The sequence below is a fragment of the Bidens hawaiensis genome, unplaced genomic scaffold (genome assembly GCF_021521415.1).
Source record: "Bidens hawaiensis isolate Kalapana, Puna unplaced genomic scaffold, B.hawaiensis_p1.1 tig00012273_1, whole genome shotgun sequence".
Taxonomy (NCBI): domain Eukaryota; kingdom Viridiplantae; phylum Streptophyta; class Magnoliopsida; order Asterales; family Asteraceae; genus Bidens; species Bidens hawaiensis.
The window spans coordinates 414,208-433,895 of record NW_027491995.1 but is presented as its reverse complement, the minus strand read 5'-3'; positions in this window follow the sequence as shown (position 1 = coordinate 433,895).

Below are 19,688 nucleotides of genomic sequence, written 5' to 3'. Positions count from 1 at the left end.
AAGTACTGAAGTATGTAGACTAAGTGTAATCAGAATAGAGGTGAGTGAATCCCTACCTCATACCGTTTGACAGGGTATTTATAGCCGAAGGATGATGGAAGATGATTGGAGCAGTTTTCCTCTTCTAGAAGATCTTTGATAACCACCTGGACACGTGTCCTCTTGTGATAGGTTGGGCTATACGTCCCATGTGCATGGGTATAACAACCTGGACACGTGTCACCATCTGATAGGATGGGTCGCACCCTGGCCGTGTGCACAGTTATAACAACCTGGCCAGGTGTCCTTTGTTCATTGGTTGATATGTCACGTATTCCCCAAGTAAGAATCATGAGCCTTCTTCTAGTGAGTACTTGCATGGTGACAGCTGTCCCACAGGCACTATCCTCCCGTCGTTACGCGGACGGGTGTCTGTCTTGCGGACGACTTCTGAGGATGCCCGGATGCTTCCGCGCATGTTATGAGGACGTTCCTCCTCTATCGTGATATGCGGGTGATCCATGTGTCCCGCGGGTAGCTTATAAGAGGATTCTCTGTGCCCCGCGGGCGGTACTTAAGGGTATTTGGGTCTTTTTGGTACCCTGCCTCTACAAGTCCCCCCAGTCCAGTGTTTCTTCCGTGTGAAGTCTTTATGCGGGTGAAATTCCGGACTTAATGTGTGTTGGGGATTTTTGTTTTTCTGAAGTTAGGTAGAAAATATCTTCTGTTGGTATGGATAATCATAAAAAAGGACAAGTTGACCACTCGCAGACGCGTGAACAGATGATGGAACGTTTTTGACGGCTGTCACTGTACCCGACTATACAACTTTTTCTCTTTTTCGAATTTCCCGCGTGACGTGGTAATCACTGGTTGGGTCATGAACTTCTCTCTCTACTGTTCATATCCCATCGCATTAATTGCGATGGGTATAAATAGGGATAAACTTCTTCTTTTCGAAGTTTTATCGTTCCTTTCCTTTTATTATCCTCTTAATTTTCTCTCTTAGAAAGCATTGAACCTTCTTATATTCTTTCATCAAGTCCTTCTATAATGTCGAATGTTCAAACTGAGGTTGGCGAGACAGAAGTGGCATGGGACTACTCGGAGTATGAAAAATTATTGGAAACGTATGGTATTCCACCCGAGTGGGAACCAGAGGTTCCATCTATCGGTTCAATAGCCAGTTTCCAACGCCCGGGAAAATGGCTTTGTATGCCGATTATTTCGTTCATGGGAATTTTCGTCTTCCTATAACGAAATTTCTCGAGAAGATTTGATTGCTTATGGGATCCACTTATCCCAATTGCATCCTCGTGCTATGATGCGGATTCGTCACTATGAATTTGTATGCGTAGCACGTGACATGGTGCCACACATTGACCGATTTCCAGTGTTTTATCGCCTTGCTAACCGTAATGGTTGGTATACATGTCAAGGGTTCTCCGATCGAAGTATCGGATATGAAGTCGAAAATGGTCTAAGGACTGGCGGAACAAGTTTTTTTGGATTTCTGAGGACGTGGTACCATTAGATATGGTTCGCCGTCCAGTAAATTCCGCCCTTCCTGACGTTTTTGCCGCTGCTCATGAGGGCCAAGAATGGTATCGCGTACTCACCATGGAGCCGACACCTATGCGGGCCTTGCTGGAAGAAGCTCTAGTGTGGGCGGGCATGAGCCGTTTGTGGCCAACAGAATTTATGGAGCCCATTTTCATAAATTTGAATGAGCGTAAGTCTCCTTTTACTGTCTCTTTGCTTGCTTGAATATTTTTATGATTAAGCTCCTATCTTTTTCAGGTCGGAGTTCTATGATTAATGCTCTTTTTGGGGACAGAGGGTGTGTCCGAAAATGTATCCGCGAGGCGGGGGACCAACCCATACTTGACAAAACTAGATCCCATTTTCTGTTTCCGAAGAAGGTTCGGGCTGAACCTGTAGTTTCAGATGCCACCTTCGAAAAAGGTGCGTATGTTCTGGACCCTCCTCCCCTTACTGTCGTTACTTCCGATGGAGCGTTTTCCATCTTATCATCAAGCAATGATGATGGAGATGTTTCTCTGCTTTCCACTTCGGAAGAAGAAGAAGAAGAAGACTCTGATGAGGGTACTTCTGAATTTTCTTCTGTCTCGTCTTTGTTAACAGAATTGGAGAGAAAAAGAGCTTTTGTAGCTTCTCAGATAGATCGTACAAACGTAACGGCTGCGGATACTGAGGCGGGACCATCAAAGAAAAAGAGAAAAATTCACCGTCCCAAGAAGCCACAGTATAGCCTTGCTGACCGCCTTGACACTGTTGAAGGTATGTGTCATCTTTTATTGTGTTCTTCTTTTTTTATAAGTGTTTGGCTAACTATAAATTTTGTTGTGTAGATCCATTGATCTTCAGTGAGGATATATCGGAGAAGTTATCCACACCAACTCCTCACACTGAAAAGCCATCATCCCCTTTTTCAAGGGGAGGCGGAGGATAAACCATCTACTCCACCTGATGCTGCTAGCGTGGAGGATCGTCCAACCTCTCCTTTGGTTGAGGTTACTGCAGACGAGAGGATGCCGACTCCTCCAACTGATGTTTCAACGGGAGGTTCGGACGAACAGTCCGGCCGTGATGCCCGTTTCGATTATTTGTTTCAAGGTGGGGGTGGTAGTGGTGATCAACAAGACAATCCTACTGCTGAGGAGGAGCATATTCAGACTGACGAGCTTCCACGTCAACCTCCTCCTCAACAGTCTTCTTCCACCCCGGCTCGCCTTAAACCCTCGGGTTCCCGTTATTACGGGGATACAGGCTTGGGGGACAAACATGAGCTGTTTGTTCCTCCCTGGGGTATTACTAACAGATCTCGGTTCTCCCAAGATAGAACTTGTATGGATTTCGTTGAACATTGTACGCCACCCGCGGAAATGACATATCAACGTGATCTTTCCCGCCATGACCTTCATAACAATGTCGTTTATCATCTGGCTAATGCCTTGGCTGGTAGCCAGGAGATCTTAAGTGAGTGGCGTACTCTAGGCGGGAAACTAGGGGAAGCCCGTCGGGTGGCTGAGGCTGCCAAAAAGGAGGCTGAGGAGCATCGAATTGCTGCCCAAACCGCTAAATGGAAACAATCTGACGCGGAAATTGCTCTTAAGGGTGAGCAAGATCGCAACGCTAAGGCTGCTCGCCAATGGAAGGAAGCTTGTGAAAAGCAAAATTCCATTCTTGAAGCTGCTCGAGCTAAGGCTAAGAGGGAGAAAGATGACTTGGCTTGTGCTCAAGAAGCCAATTCTACCTTGGAAAACCAAGTGGCTCTTCAAGGTGCACGAATCCATGACCTTGAGGCGGAGCTAAAATTGCAGAAGGAGCGAGCCGAACTTAAAGATCAAAGTGCTGCTGAAATTCAGGCTGCTTGTGACTCACTCCTTCAGGCTCATGAGGAAGCTTCTGCGGAAGCCAAGGAGTTCCGAGCGCGGGCAGAGCATGCAGAGCAGGATCGTCAGTGGTTCCTTGCTCGGGGAGTTGATGCTGTAAGTTAAACATTAGCATTTGTTATTTTATTCTTACCTTTGATATTGGGGACTTATGCTTTTGTCGTAACAGGTCGTCCGCCATATCAAAGGAAGCAAGGAGCTAACTGACAGCTTTGCCAATGTGATGGATGCTTCCTCGTCACTCGGGCGTGTTACGGGTGTTCATGAAGGGATGAACTATGCTCGGAGTAACCGCTCATTTAAAGATCATCCGCTCTATGGCGTCAACGTTAAACAAGACCGTTCCAACTGGGTTAAAGAGCATGACACGTTAATCTTCCCTCTACAGGATATGCTTCCGGAATTTGCTTCCGCATATGACGGTGTACAACTTTTGAAGAGCTATCTTGGGGAAGAATCTGAAGACGACTCTTTGGAGGATACGACTATGAAGGCTCCGGAAGACCCGTCCGCCTCAAACCCTTAGGATAGGTTTACTATTTCTATAACTTGTAAAAAAATTTCTTTCCTTCTTGTAATGTTTTTTTGGATCATTAATGAAGAATTTTTCTTTTGGCTTCTTGTAATCTTTTACTGTTTTTAATATCTGTTGAGAAGATTTTTATTGAGATCTTTAACTTTGTTGAAATGTTTGAAAGTTTTGGATAACTATGGTGACATGGCGGAAAGAGAAATTTCTTGAGGGTAACTGACAAGACGTATATGACGCCGTCGACAGTCTGTTTTCACTATCTTGAATTTCCCGACTGACGTGTCAGTCATCTGACGGTCCGCGGTTTCTCTCTCCTCTGGCACTTTATGGATCGCATTAATTGCGATGAGTATAAATATGGCACTTGTATCTTCTATTTGCTCTTTATCACTTTCAGATTTCTTTTCTTTCAAACGTTTGAAGTTTTTCATTTTTCTCTAAGATTTCTTCTTCTTTCTGTGACTTTCTTAATCCTTTCAGAGTTTAAAATGGCTAAAGAGAAGAAGGGTACCCTTACTATTACTGAAGTTGAGGTTTGCCTTAAAGAAGAAGAATTTAACGATGTTGTTAATGATATGGACTGGCGCCGGAATGGGAACCAGAACGTCCGGCTAGTGGTTCTATTGCCAGTAATCTGCCTGCAAAGAAGATGGCTGTATATATAGACCATTTTACAATGGGGAATTTCCGGATTCCGGTCACACAATTTGTCCGTTCAATCTTGACAACATATGGAATTCACCTCTCACAGATCCATCCCTTTGGGATGTTGAGAATTCGACATTTCGAATTTTGCTGTCAAACTCACAATTTTAATCCCTCTGTTGGCATGTTTGCCGTTTTTTACAAAATGACCTACCGTGACGGATGGTATAGTTTTGCATCCATTGATAAGAAGAAAACTGTTGGTACGGAGTGGATCCGTAGTCTTCATGGTTGGAAACCAAAATTATTCTGGATTAGGGAGGATGTTATTCCTTGTAAGGCCCCGAACCCGGTAGCCCTACTTTAGCGTCGGATTTACTCATAAACACAGTCCTTCAAATCAGAGTTTATTAAAACTTTTCGCGGAATATAAAACATCAATCATTTGTTACAAAACATTAAATCTTTTCTTTGATATCATAACACAAAACTTTATATTTAACACATCTTTACTTCTTTCTTCAGATGCCAGCCGTTCAATCCATGCCATGCGTCATCCTCTTGCTAGCTCTGTAATCGGCTCACCTGCGTGCATACTAAAAGTCAGCTACGCTGAGTGAGTTCTAGTTAATCAGGCAACATACAATCTATTCCCATATATTACTTCCCGTATCCGAAGACACATATTACTACCTTAACCTTGTATAAATATCCATAGGAGGATCGTCACGTAATATCTATTAAAAGAACCATTACCATTACCCTACCATATATAATTTCCATAGGAGGAACACTATACTATCCATAGAAGGGACACTTTACTATCCATAAAAGGAACACTATACCTTCCATAAAAGGAACACTATACCTTCCATAAAAGGAACACTATACCTTCCATAAAAGGAACACTATACCTTCCATAAAAGGAACACTATACTTTATTATTTAATATCCATGTAAGGAGCTAGTCACTTCCCTTGACGATACATGCAATATCCGAAGATCGTTCACGTACCGTCAAGCAATCAATCGTATCAATCACATATACCATACACGACATACACATAAAATTATATCCTTTCGTTCATACTTTCTTACTTTCTTTTGTATTATCTTACTTTCATATCTTACGTTATAAAGAGCATTACGCCCTACATTCCTCGAGTATTACTAGGGCTCGGTACCCTCTTCGTAACCATACAACCATACGTTATCATTTCTTTCTTCTATTATCTCTATCGTGTTCATACACATAAACATACATAACATACTTACCTTATTCTTAGCGCTGCAACCTGACAGTACGTGCAATATCATAAGATCGTTCACGTACCATCAAGCAATCATTCATATATTTCACATTATCCATATAAGGCATACACTTATCTCTTAGGATAAGTGTATTAACAAACATATTGAGTATGCACACAGCCCCGAAAACGTAACACATAAATGGGGCTAGAACTCACCTGAATTCTGCTTCTTTTTCTGATAGCTGTAAATCCCTTCTCTATCTGAGCTCGGCTGACTGTACAAGTTACACGTATCAATACTCTCCTGATCTAATCTGGTGGCCTAGTAGTAGCTTACTTAACTTATCGCTTTTTAATTTATTTTCTAATCAAACTTAGCTCTAGGCGAAGTTAACCTTAGGCGAACTTAGTTGTAGGCGAAGTTACCAGCTAGGCGAACTTAGCTTTACAGCGAAGTTGCCATCAGGCGAACTTGGCTTCAGGCGAAGTTGTCATCAGGCGAACTTGGCCTCAGGCGAAGTTACCAGTTAGGCGAACTTAACTTTACAGCGAAGTTGCCATTAGGCGAACTTAGCTTGCAGGCGAAGTTCATCAGGCGAACTTAGCTTGCAGGCGAAGTTCATCGCGTTGAAGGCGAAGTTGCCCAGATGCAGGCGAAGTTACCCAGACAGCCGCTGTTCGGTTTCTTTCCAGCATTTTGAGCGTTTTTAACACCCTTGCCGTGGTTCAATATCACCCACTACGCTTCCCGACCATCTTCGGTCGCTTATACACTAAAAAGCTTGGATCTTTAAACCTTAAAGGTCAAGAATCATACCTTTTTGAGCTTGTTTGGATCTTGTTTAACTTGTTAACACAACTAATCGCTCTCTCTCGGACCTGCCCGATTCTTCCCTTGGCTCAGCCGGTTCCGGCGAAGTTAGTGGGTATGTGTGTGTTAGGGAGTTTGGTGAAATATGAAAGATATTTTGGGGTTTAGGGGATATTTATATCCCTGAAATCCCATGGACCTAAGGCCCATTCTCATTTAACCCATCTCTATTAATCCAAATCCATAACCCACGTCCATTACCCAACGCTAGCCCGACCCATACCAACTCCTATTCTACTATTTATTTCCAGATAACCCGAGTAAACTTTCCCTCTATTATTAAGTAATATAATTAATATTATCTTGAAATTTCGGGATGTTACATTCCTTTTACAATGACGAAACGTAAAGCGGAATCTCCTATGCATGTGGTTCCTGCCTCCGCTCTTGAGGATCTTCCGTGGTTTAAAACTCTAACTTCAACCCCGACTCCCAAGCGTCCCATCCATGAGGGAGCGATGGTGAGTGCGAAGATGAGCCGGTTGTGGCCGTTTCCCACTTTGGAACCATATTACGTGAAGACCGATAAAAGTAAGTTTGCTTATGGCCTCCGCCCGTTCTTAATATGAATATTTTCTAAGTTTTATGTATTTATGCAGGTGAAGGTTCCGCCTTCAGCACTTTGTTGGACAAGGAGGGGGAATGATCGTGCGACGTCCGATTGACCCGAAAGACGGACCCTTTCTAGATCGGACGAGCAACAATTTTTTGTTCCCTACTGGCCTTCGTCCGGAACCATTGGTCTCCGAACCAATGTATGCCAAAGGTGAGAAGTATGTGGAAGAGGCCATACTTAAAGGTGAGGTCATTCTACAACTTCGGCCTTTAACTGCCGTTACTTCTAGCGGGGTGATCATACTATTTTCGTCTAGCGAGGAGTCGTCACTTTGTGAAGAAAGTAGTTCAACTGATGCTAATAAATCTATGGACTCGATTTCAGGTCTTACTCATCAACGAGCTACGACTGATCAGGCAACGAGCCATGATAATGTTGATGCTATTGCGGACGTTGAAGGTACGGGACCTGGTGATATTACTGCGGAGGGTAAACGTCCGGTCGTTGACGCGGGCGTCTCCAAGGAGGCGGGCAAGCGCAAGGTTAATCCGGTAAAGATTGTCCTCAAGAAGAAAAAATCAAAAAAGACAAATCCTTCTGCCTTGGAAGCCCGGTTAGAACAGCTTGACGCTGAAGACCCGTCGCTTGGTACGCAAAGTTCCTATATCTCTCTTTCTTTTTGTTGTGAAGTAAAACACTTTTCTAAACCATTGTTAATGTTTTTCAGTGAACCTGGATAACCTTTCTGAAGATTTAAAGGATTCTCCTATTAGTCCGCCACCACCGCTGTCACACCTCGATCAAAGGCGGCGGAACATGCCGAGGTGTAACGATTGCCCATAAGCGCATGACACTATTTAAAGCGACAATCTTTAACAAACTCATTTCATTTCACAACATCGAAAATGTCACATAACCAAATATTCATAAGTCAAATACAACAAAATATAGCAAAATATAGAAAATCAAATATTGTTCATTTTTGCTAATATCCTAACGGTATTTGTGTCATTTTCTTCACCGAACTCCATAATCAACCTAGATGCAAACCTGTAACATTTCATAAAATAAATTTGTCAACACAAAGGTTGGTGAGCAATTCATAAGTTTGAACAATAGATATATAGTATGAAAAGCCACAAAACTAGTATACAAAACCATAAATAATAGCTATAAACTTGGATAAATTGACAATCGCTAACAGAATTACGTTAGCGCCACCTAGCTACAAGGGATTGCCAAGTAGTCTAGGATTTAATAGAATATCGTTAATTGCATTACGTTAACGACACCTTGCTACAAGGGGATGCCAAGTAGTCTAGGATTTATAGATTCCACCAACCGAAAGCGATAAACACATAGGCATATAAGCATAGAACACCAAATCGAGCAATTATTCAAGTAAAGTATACAACAACGTTTGTGGTTTAAGACTCAAGTATAAAGCATTTGATTTGAATAAGTATGAAATGTCACCCCAAAACAAAAGATAGAAAATGGGGGTATGAAGTTACTCACGTTCAAGTATAAAACTTGATCGGTAAAAGATGAATAATCGGATGGATGAAGTTTAACGAGCAAGGCCTAAATGACAATAAAATCTTGGATTTAGAATGGTTGTCTTGAAGATCTTTAAATAAAATAATTGTTGCAAAAAGTAAACAATTAAAGTTCAAGGTTTAAAATGTAACTATTTAAGAATTTATAATAACAATCCTTTAAAAATGTAAGTTTGCTCGAAACCGGGTTAAAGTATCTAACCTTAATATTTACTTAACCAATGTTAAGTAATAAGGTGGGAAAAATGCTAAAATGCAAGTTCCTTTGGGACAAAGATACTAAAACGGGTTTTTAACGAGTGTTCGGGTTGTCGATTCGGGTCTTGACAAATGGTCAAACCCAAAGTAAACTTTCCAACACATTAATTGTTATGAGATAACTCATTAAAATATACTAACACTTAAGCAAGTATGTATATCTATTGTTTAGAACTAACAACGTACGTTAAGCGAGTGTTCGGTTTTGTCGGTCCAAACTATGTGATGAGATCAAGTTGGATCCAACAATTCCAAGTACTTAATAAAATAATTAAAATCAGTTTGTAAACTATTTTTAAAGAAATATACAAGTCTTGATAGCTAAAAACACACTTGTGTGTCTTAAGCGAGTAAAAGTCGGTATAGTTCGGTTTGGTTCGGTCTCCATCTCACAAATAGTTCATAGATGGTTTCTACATGCCCAAATATCATAGAACTTGTATATTGGTTTATAAATGAAGAAAACTTAAATTTTACAACTAAAAAGTTTACTACAAGTCTTTTAAGAAAAAGTTTCGGTTTAGTTCGGTTTCCATCTCCCAACGAGTTCATAGATGGATTCCATATGCTTAATATCAAAGAACTTGTAAAAATGATTTTTGAAACTCAAATTTAGCAATAAACATGTTTAAACATCTATTTTAACAAAACTAGTAAACAAAAGTTCGGTTTCCGGTTTGGACTAGTTTCGGTTAAACCGAGGTTAGTCTTATACAAACCCACACCATGGAACTTGTAAATAAGATGAACAAACTAAAAGGGTTAGAATTTAGTCATAAGTGATATGTATAATAAGTTATGTTTGTGTGTATATATATCAAGAACACGAAGTCCTCCATGAAGCCTTGCCTTATGACATTCCAAACTTAACCAACCGGAGTCGGTGAAGTAACAAATAAAGGAAACAAGGGGTGTGTATTATATATATGTTGTACCACCATATTCAAGTGTTAGTAATATTAGATGAACAAGTTAAAATGAAAGACTATAGTTAGTTGACCTTAAGAAATCAAAGTAACAAAATGTTAAAGATGAATACTTGGATTTGAGAGAGATTTTGGAGAAGATGAACAACCAAAATGGTGTATGGAGCCTTGCTTTTATAATGGTAAGAGTATGGTTCATACAAATAGGGTAAAGATGCATGTGATGGTTTAAATGGTCAAACAATTTTTTGGTAAATGGCAATAATAGTCCCCAAAGTTGGGTTTAAGTCATTTTAAGGAGTTTTAAGGACCAAAAAGAATGTTTTCAAGACCCAACAAGTGTAAAACAATATTGTAACATAAAATCCATCATTTTGATATATCATAAGCTTTGGTTTACAAAATGGGTCGGTTTACATGATAAACGAATACAAAAACGAATACAAATAAGACCCGAAATTGACGAATGTCACAGTATCCCCTACTTTAGGAAATTTCGTTCCGAAATTAAGATGACGATGATGATGCAAAAAAGTGTGGATACTTCTCCTTCATTGTGTCTTCTCGTTCCCAAGTGAACTCCGCGCCACGCCGTGATTCCCATCGAACTTTTACTAACTGAATACGACTACGCTTGGTTTTCTTCTCGTTACGATCCAAAATCTCAACGGGTCGTTCAACCATAATCATAGACTTATCAACATGAACTTCGTCAAGAGGTATATGGAGATTACCCTCGGCTAGGCACTTTTTAAGATTCGAAACATGAAATGTCGGATGAACACCGGCAAGTTCTTGCGGTAGTTCAAGTCGATACGCTACTTTCCCAACACGCTCAAGAATTTTGAAAGGACCAACGAAACGAGGAGCTAGTTTACCCTTCTTTCCAAAACGGACTACCCCTTCCAACGGGATACTTTTAGAAGGACAAGATCGTCAACATTAAATTCGATCGGTTTTCGCCGTTTGTCGGCGTAACTCTTCTAACGATCTCTAGCGGCTAGGAGATTCTTACGGATTTGATTAATGACGTCGGTGGCTTCTTGGACCATTTCGGGTCCCTTGATTTGAGCTTCACCGATTTCGTTCCAACAAATCGGGGAACGACATTTACGACCGTAAAGAGCTTGAAAATGAGCCACATCAATGCTAGAGTGGTAGCTATTGTTGTAGGAGAACTCGATGAACGGAAGATGAGAATCCCAATTCCCACCGAAATCAAGAACACATGCTCGTAGCATATCCTCGAGTGTTTGGATTGTACGTTCGGATTGACGGTCCGTTTGAGGATGATAAGCGGTGCTAAGATCGAGACGTGTACCCAAAGCTTCTTGAAGAGATCGCCAAAAATGAGAGGTAAAACGGGCATCGCGATCATAGATGATAGACAATGGAAAACCATGTCGACACACGATTTCCCGAACATAGATTTGAGCAAGCTGCTCGACAGAGTACTTCTCGCGAATCGGAATGAAATGAGCAGATTTGGTTAATCGATCGATGATCACCCAAATGCTATCGTTGCCTTTCTGGGTTTTGGGTAATTTGGTGATAAAGTCCATAGCAATGTCTTCCCATTTCCAAACGGGAATCGGTGGTTGCTCGAGTAGACCAAAAGGTCTTTGATGTTCGACTTTGACTTTCGAGCAAGTAAGATATTTAGATACAAACAATGCTACGTCCTTTTTCATACCCGGCCACCAAAAGGTAGCACGAAGATCTAAATACATCTTATCCGCACCGGGATGAACGGAATAATGCGAATTATGAGCTTCGTCGAGAATACAAGTACGAAGGTCCTTGCGATCGGGAACCCACAAACGATTGAGAAAATACAAAAGACCATCGGGTTTGGTTTCGAGTTGAAGTCGGCTCCACATGACATTTTGTCGTACATATTACCTTCTTCGACAGAGGTGCGTTGAGCTTGAAAGATACGAATTTGAAGATCGGTTTGAACAATGACGCTTAGAAGTAGAACGAATTTAACATTAACCTTTCGACTTAGGGCGTCGGCGACAACATTCGCTTTACCGGGGTGGTAGAGAATCTCGCAATCGTAATCACTAAGTAATTCGGCCCATCGTCGTTGTCTCATGTTGAGATCTTTTTGGTCGAAAATGTGTTGAAGGCTTTTATGATCGGTAAAAACCACACATTTTGTACCATAAAGGTAATGTCTCCAGTTTTTGAGAGCGAAAACGACGTCACCAAGTTCGAGATCGTGAGTCGTATAGTTCTTCTCGTTGACCTTAAGTTGCCTTGATGCGTATGCGATGACTTGACCTCGTTGCATGAGAACACAACCAAGGCCTTGATGGGATGCATCACAAAATACAACAAAATCGTCGTTTCCATCGGGAAGGGTTAGAATAGGAGCATTGCAAAGCATTTCCTTAAAAGTACAAAAGGCTTCCTCTTTCTTCGAACCCCAATTGAAGGGTTGTCCCTTATGGGAGAGAGAGGTAAGAGGCAAAAAGATCTTGGAAAAATTCCGAATGAAACGCCGATAATATCCGGCCAAAGGAGGAAGGATCGAATTTCGGTGGGAGTCGTTGGAGTTTTCGAATCCTTAACAGCCTCAATTTTAGCGGGATCAACATGAATACCTTTGTCGTTTACGATATGTCCCAAAAATTGAACTTCCTCGAGCCAAAATTCACATTTGGAGAATTTGGCACAGAGTTGTTCGTTTCTAAGGAGTTCGAGAATGGAACGCAAATGATGTTCATGTTCGGCTTTAGATTTAGAAAATATAAGGATGTCATCAATAAAGACAATAACGAATTTATCAAGGAGTGGTTTGCAAACGCGATTCATGAGGTCCATAAATACCGCGGGTGCATTTGTTAACCCGAAGGGCATAACCAAAAATTCGAAATGTCCATATCGAGTACGGAAAGTGGTTTTAGGAATGTCTTCTTCGCGAACACGCAATTGATGATAACCCGATCGAAGATCAATTTTGGAGAAACAAGTTGCGCCTTGAAGTTGGTCGAATAAGTCGTCGATACGTGGCAATGGATAACGATTTTTAATAGTAAGCTTGTTGAGTTCACGATAATCAATGCACATACGAAACGAACCATCCTTCTTTTTCACGAAGAGAACGGGAGCGCCCCAAGGAGAAGAGCTTGGATGAATGAAGCCTTTATCGGAAAGTTCTTCGAGTTGGTTTGATAGTTCTTGCATTTCCGACGGGGCTAGATGATAAGGAGCCTTGGCCACGGGCATCGCGCAGGGCACAAGATCTATTTGAAATTCAATCGGACGAACGGGAGGAAGACCGGTAACATCATCGGGAAAGACATCAAGGAAATCACGAACAATATAAATTTCTTGGATCTTCCTTTCCTTTTTGTCTTTTGTCACCGAGAGAGCTAGAAACGGAACGTACTTTTGGCGTAAGTACTTTTGCGATTGAGCACACGACATAAGGTTTAGCCTTCATGACGTTGTGTTTCCAAAGACCTTAAGAATTTTACCGTTGACGAGCGGGATGGGAATGAATTTATCAAAACAAACGACTTCGGCACGGTGCAAAGATAACCAGTCCATGCCTACTATGACATCGAAGCTACCCATTTGCATCGGGATGAGATCGATGGAGAATTTATGCTTAGAAAGAATAAGAGAACAATCGCGGACGACGGAATTGATGGTAATAGAATTGCCATTGGCGACTTAAACAGAGAACGGTCGGGAAAGCTTAGTTCGAGGCATCGCAAGTTTCGACTCAAATTTCAAAGAAATAAAACTTCTATCGGCACCGGTATCAAATAAAATAGAAGCCAAATGAGAGTTCACCAAAAACATACCGTTCACAACATCGTTTGCCACTTGAGCTTGATTTGCATTCATCATAAAAGCTCGCCCTTGATTACCATGGTTGACTTGAGATGCTTGTTGTGGAGGTGGATGTGGTGCTTGGATTGCTTGGATGGGTTGGATGAGTGGTGCATTGAGTTGGGGAATTTGGGGTTGATAGGTTTGGACTTGGTAAGCCTGGGTTTGGTAGTAAGGTACGGTCATTGTTTGGTTAGCAAAGGTGAGGCGAGGGCAATTGTTGCGGAAATGGTTTGGATCTCCACAATTGTAACAGGCTCGGGGTGGTTGGGGTTGGTTTGGTGGGTAGGGTGCATATCGGTTTTGGGAATTTTGGGGAAAAGTTCTTGGTTGGTTTGGTTGGTTAGGTTGGTTGGGTTGGGTTCGTTGGGCGGATCGGCAAGTGGTGTTGAGATGGCCAAGTCAGTTACAAATGGTACATTGGAGACAAAGCGAGTTTGTTGGGTGGTGAAATTGGCAAGCGTTACATAGCGAGTAAGGACCGGTATAGGGTCTTCGGTTTTGGGGAGCTTGGGTTTGTTGTTGAGGTTGGGTAACGGCAAAGTTTCGGTAGTTGTTATTGGGTTTCTTCTTGTTGTTGTTGTTATTGTTGTGTCGGGAGGAGTTAGAGTAGTTTATGGCTTGTGGTGCAGGTTCAACCTTGGCTTACGGTGCAGGCTCGGGCTTGTCTTTCTCACTTGCTTTCTTGAGGGTTAGGGTACCCGCCTTCACGTGATTTTCCGATAGCCAACCGGCTAACGTGATGGCTTCCTCAAGGTTCGCGGGTTTGCTACTCATGACCGAGTCCCGGATTTTCATCGGCAAACCCCCAATATATTTGTCAATTTCACGTTCGGGTGGGGTAACCAAGTGAGGTACAAGAACGCTTAGCTCTTGGAAAGGAGCGAGTAAGCGGCGTTATCACCACTTTCTTGTTTTAGGTTCCAAAATTCTTCCTCAAGCTTTTGAAGCTCGTGTTTGGGACAAAATTTCTTCTTCATAAGTGCCTTGAGCTCGGCCCATGGAAGAGCCATGGCCACATCCGTACCTTGCAGGTGCATAACACTACCCCACCATGTTAGGGCGGTTCCCCTAAACATGCTTGAAGCGAAGTTTGTCTATTTCTCTTCGGGGCATTCGCTGTGTAAAAACATATTCTCCACATATTCGAACCATTGCAACAAGGTAGTCGCACAGTTGGTTCCAAAGAATTCGGACGGGTTGGCACTGGTAAATTGTTTAAGCGGGTAGGATGCGGGTTTGGGTTCAATAAGTGCAACAACGGGTGCGGGTTGGTTTGCTTGTATTTGGGACATAAGTTTGGGAATCACCGCGGCCATTTGCTTGGCGACGAGAGCGGCCATACGTCGGGTGGAGTCATATCGTGGTTGGCGTCTTAGCGGAGGCATGCTAACATTTATAAAGAAAATGGGATAAGTTTTGGATAAAAGGAAATGAATATAAAGGTGTATAAAATAAAATGAGATTTCGGTTTTTGATTTGTGAATCCTAGAGTTAGTATGGAGAATATGTTAGTGTTAGATAAAATATAAAACTTTGTTTATAAATAACAAAACCGTAAACAAAACGTAAATGATTTTTTTTTTGAGATAGTTTAGGCTTGAAAATTTGAGATTTTGAGATTTATAGAGTCGGAAGAATCGCGCATGAAATCACCATGACTTGATATTCCAACACTAAATAAAAGGTTTTTTAAAACACCACGTTGGAGTCCAAACATGTGCACGTAACCACCGCGACTTTTTCATGTTTTAGACTCAAATAACAATGATAACACAATAAATCGAGATACAACGTCATGCCAAAACACTAGTCCACGAAATCACCGTAGCCCTATTGTTTTAACACCGAAAAATTAGGATGGCGACCGGAACGCTCGCATTCGACTACTTAAAGAATTAACATTTATAACACGGTTTATGGCCCAGAAAACGAGCATTTTAACTCAACCATCCCAGGTAAGTAAATCACCTTCGATCCTTGGAATCTTTTTGTCAAATGGTCATTTTATAATGTCTCATTTTCTATGATGGCTACAAACCCGATATAAACGCAACCTTTAAGGGATTTGAAACAACGGGATCCAAGTTAATCTTGTAATCCATAAAACTCAATAAAAATCTACCTTTTGCGTTTTATGGTAAGGATACCTTGGAAATACTATGAAAGTGTGTGTATGTGAACATTTAGGATATTGGTGAATTTTAAACAAGTTCATAAATAAACATGCGATATGAACAATAAAATAGAGTAAACACGTATGAACACACGTATAGGACCCTAAGCATAACAATTCTAGGTTGTTACATCTAACCACCTATCTTAATTGTCATGGCTCTGATACCAATCTGTCACACCCCGACCAAAGGCGGCGGAACATGCCGAGGTGTAACGATTGCCCATAAGCGCATGACACTATTTAAAGCGACAATATTTAACAAACTCATTTCATTTCACAACATCGAAAATGTCACATAACCAAATATTCATAAGTCAAATACAACAAAATATAGCAAAATATAGCAAATCAAATATTGTTCATTTTTTCTAATATCCTAACGGTATTTGTGTCATTTTCTTCACCGAACTCCATAATCAACCTAGATGCAAACCTGTAACATTTCATAAAATAAAGTTGTCAACACAAAGGTTGGTGAGCAATTCATAAGTTTGAACAATAGATATATAGTATGAAAAGCCACAAAACTAATATACAAAACCATAAATAATAGCTATAAACTTGGATAAATTGACAATCGCTAACAGAATTACGTTAGCGCCACCTAGCTACAAGGGATTGCCAAGTAGTCTAGGATTTAATAGAATATCGTTAATTGCATTACGTTAACGACACCTTGCTACAAGGGGATGCCAAGTAGTCTAGGATTTATAGATACCACCAACCGAAAGCGATAAACACATAGGCATATAAGCATAGAACACCAAATCGAGCAATTATTCAAGTAAAGTATACAACAACGTTTGTGGTTTAAGACTCAAGTATAAAGCATTTGATTTGAATAAGTATAAAATGTCACCCCAAAACAAAAGATAGAAAATGGGGGTATGAAGTTACTCACGTTCAAGTATAAAACTTGATCGGTAAAAGATGAATAACCGGATGGATGAAGTCTAACGAGCAAGGCCTAAATGACAATAAAATCTTGGATTTAGAATGGTTGTCTTGAAGATCTTTAAATAAAATAATTGTTGCAAAAGGTAAACAATTAAAGTTCAAGGTTTAAAATGTAACTATTTAAGAATTTATAGTAACAATCTTTTAAAAAATGTAAGTTTGCTCGAAACAGGGTTAAAGTATCTAACCTTAATATTTACTTTACCAATGTTAAGTAATAAGGTGGGAAAAATGCTAAAATGCAAGTTCCTTTGGGACAAAGATACTAAAACGGGTTTTTAACGAGTGTTCGGGTTGTCGATTCGGGTCTTGACAAATGGTCAAACCCAAAGTAAACTTTCCAACACATTAATTGTTATGAGATAACTCATTAAAATATACTAACACTTAAGCAAGTATGTAGATCTATTGTTTAGAACTAACAACGCACGTTAAGCGAGTGTTCGGTTTTGTCGGTCCAAACTATGTGATGAGATCAAGTTGGATCCAACAATTCCAAGTACTTAATAAAATAATTAAAATCAGTTTGTAAACTATTTTTAAAGAAATATACAAGTCTTGATAGCTAAAAACACACTTGTGTGTCTTAAGCGAGTAAAAGTCGGTATAGTTCGGTTTGGTTCGGTCTCCATCTCACAAATAGTTCATAGATGGTTTCTACATGCCCAAATATCATAGAACTTGTATATTGGTTTATAAATGAAGAAAACTTAAATTTTACAACTAAAAAGTTAACTACAAGTCTTTTAAGCAAAAGTTTCGGTTTAGTTCGGTTTCCATCTCCCAACGAGTTCATAGATGGATTCCATATGCTTAATATCAAAGAACTTGTAAAACTGATTTTTGAAACTCAAATCTAGCAATAAACATGTTTAAACAACTATTTTAACAAAACTAGTAAACAAAAGTTCGGTTTTCGGTTTGGACTAGTTTCGGTTAAACCGAGGTTAGTCTTATACAAACCCACACCATGGAACTTGTAAATAAGATGAACAAACTAAAAGGGTTAGAAGTTAGTCATAAGTGATATGTATAATAAGTTATGTGTGTGTATATATATATCAAGAACACGAAGTCCTCCATGAAGCCTTGCCTTATGACATTCCAAACTTAATCAACCGGAGTCGGTGAAGTAACAAATAAAGGAAACAAGGGGTGTGTATTATATATATGTTGTACCACCATATTCAAGTGTTAGTAATATTAGATGAACAAGTTAAAATGAAAGACTACAGTTAGTTGACCTTAAGAAATCAAAGTAACAAAATGTTAAAGATGAATACTTGGATTTGAGAGAGATTTTGGAGAAGATGAACAACCAAAATGGTGTATGGAGCCTTGCTTTTATAATGGTAAGAGTATGGTTTATACAAATAGGGTAAAGATGCATGTGATGGTTGAAATGGTCAAACAAGTTTTTGGTAAATGACAATAATAGTCCCCAAAGTTTGGTTTAAGTCATTTTAAGGAGTTTTAAGGACCAAAAAGAATGTTTTCAAGACCCAACAAGTGTAAAACAATATTGTAACATAAAATCCATCATTTTGATTATATCATAAGCTTTGGTTTACAAAATGGGTCGGTTTACATGATAAACGAATACAAAAACGAATACAAACAAGACCCAAAATTGACGAATGTCACAACCGCCTCCTAACACTGCTGAGGATCCGGTTGTTGTGACGGACGACTCCCCATTGAAGAATAAGGAGGCTGTCATAACTAATCGTGCCAAGAAGTCACCTCCTCATTATATTCATCATTTCAGGAATCAAGGAGGTATGAGCACATTTCCCTATGCTTCCCCAACTTCTCCTCCTCTTGGGGGGGGGGGGGAAGACCCCACCCCACATCAACCTAACTGGTCTTTACACCGGGACTCAACATTCCGAGATGTGGACGCATGTTATGAATTCCTGGGGGAATGTCTTCCTCCAGGTGAAAGGGAGAGGGTCGCCTTAGTGTTCGCCAAGAATTACTAAATTCCCATTCTTATTACTTGGCGAATTCTATTTCCATATCCCACGAGATAACCAGGGACTGGCTGGCGATGAATTAGCAATGGGACGAGTTGGCGGCCTCCGCTTCCGATGCTAAAGAAGAAGCTCTAAAAGCTATAAATGAGGCTAGGGAGGCCAGTCAGGCCCTGGAGGTGGAGAAAGCTGCTCGGTCCGTGGCAGAGGAAGCCAAGGTTGTTCTCCAAAAACAGTTGGAGGAACAAGCCAACTTGGTGGAGACCCTTCGAGCTGAATCGGCGGCCAAGGACAAGTGCTTGACTGATCTTAACGTCAAAAGTCGATATCAAGCCTTGGAATGCGCTAAACATAAGATGGAGCTTGTTCGAGCCAAGGCTGACCAAAAATGGTTGTTGGCAGAAGCTATTCCCAAGGTATGTGTCTCATTCTTATCATAAATATTCCAAGTATTTTTAGAGTTACTTATGTGTAACTGTTCGATTAGGTCATTGCCGATGTCCGGGCTAGTGATGAGCTTGGGAATTGTGTTGCTATCCTCCTCAAAGCTTCAAAACAAGCCGGCCGTCAACTGGGTTTCCAAGAGGGCTACCAGTTTGGCTCAACTTCTAGGCTTCCTGAGGAATATGTCCTGGCTAGTCAGGATACTGTTGCAATCCTTAAATAGAAATCAAAAGATTTTGATTCTCTGAAATTTTCTTTGACGGAACAGATATCCGGGCTAGCGGACAAGGAGGA